Source organism: Gavialis gangeticus, unplaced genomic scaffold (assembly GCF_001723915.1).
Source record: "Gavialis gangeticus isolate Ggan-Ray unplaced genomic scaffold, GavGan_comp1, whole genome shotgun sequence".
Classification (NCBI taxonomy): domain Eukaryota; kingdom Metazoa; phylum Chordata; order Crocodylia; family Gavialidae; genus Gavialis; species Gavialis gangeticus.
The window spans coordinates 3,007,090-3,008,373 of NW_017729002.1; the positions used below are offsets into that span (position 1 = coordinate 3,007,090).

The 1,284-nt window shown below is 52.7% G+C and overlaps 1 protein-coding gene across 4 annotated transcripts in view; it reads left to right on the forward strand.

Annotated features, from left to right (window-relative positions):
• The window catches only part of MKL2 (MKL1/myocardin like 2), a 180,338-nt gene that overhangs the window by 89,781 nt on the left and 89,273 nt on the right, over nt 1-1,284 (forward strand). The window lies entirely within an intron of this gene.

Below are 1,284 nucleotides of genomic sequence, written 5' to 3' on the forward strand. Positions count from 1 at the left end.
ATCCGTGATAGCCGCACCATCATGGCGAGGTGCTCACTGCCTGCCTGGAGGCAATGGGGGCAGCAGCAGCAGCATAGAGTTGTGCTGCTGCTGGTGGATGGGCAGGTGCAGCTAGGATGGGGCTCCTGGTGGCAATGGCAGCATCAATGAGCTTCCCCGCCCTGTTGCCCTCCCGTGCCAGATCCAGCCTGCTCAGCCACAGGGGCCCCCAGAGGAAGGCCAGCAGGGTGGGGAGCCCTGCCACATGCAGCCAGCATCTTGTCCCACCCCCCGTGGACTCTGTGTGGGGCTCCACTCCAGTAATGCCATGGGAGAAGGGGGAGGGCAGGCTCCGTGCTCCACTTTGGCTATAGCAGTCACTGGGTCCTGTAACCCTGGCAACTGGGGGTCCTCTCCAGCAGGGCAGCCAGAGGGCTGTGGGTCAGGAGTGAGGGGTATCAGCAGGGTTGTAGGGGTGGGGTTTTATGAGTTGGAAGTGAGGGGCACCAACAGAGCCAAAGGGTTGTGGGTTGGGAGTGAGGAACAATGACATGGGCAGCAGCAGGGCACCGGCATATCAGGGCTGCTCAGTGCCACAGTGCAGCAGGGGAGGACAGCCACAGCTGGACCTGCATTCTGGCGAGTGAAGGGGCAGGGAGAGCTCTAATTTTCCATGATAAAAAAAACCAAAATCAAACCCCAAAATATATAGGTATTTAGAATTTATTATAATGACTGAGGCATTGGTAGGCTTCCAAATTGCTTTAAAATTGTAAATATGTCCATAACATGTTGTGTTCAACTGATGTATGTATGTATATGTATATATGGCATTTCGTTTTAATTGTGGAACAATACAGATTTGGGGGTTTTAAATTGGAGAACGTTGGGGTTTTTATTAGAAGTTTGGGGATTTTTAAACAGAAAACCAGGATCCCCGATTATAACCAGGGATTTGGGTTTTCCGTTTCCTACGGGAAAATGAAGAAAACCACGGACTTCCCATTTTTAAAGAAAAAACACAGATTTTACTTTTTAGCAGAGAAACCAGCAGATTTCCCACTTTTGCAAAGAGCTCTGCAGGCCAACAGAGTTCCAGCCCACAAGAGCTGATTGCAAAAAGGGCAAGAATCCCCCAGCCATGCCTGGAGGGGGAGGGAGAGGGGGAAGAGCGGGGCCTGAGGCTTTGTCAATCCCAAGGCTCGGGTCAGGCTCACTTTTTCCTTTTGGAGCTTTTAAGGTAAGTGGGGCTTGCAGGGGGCTGGGGCAGGGCTGGAGAGGGAAGCTGGCTGAGGGGGGAAGCTG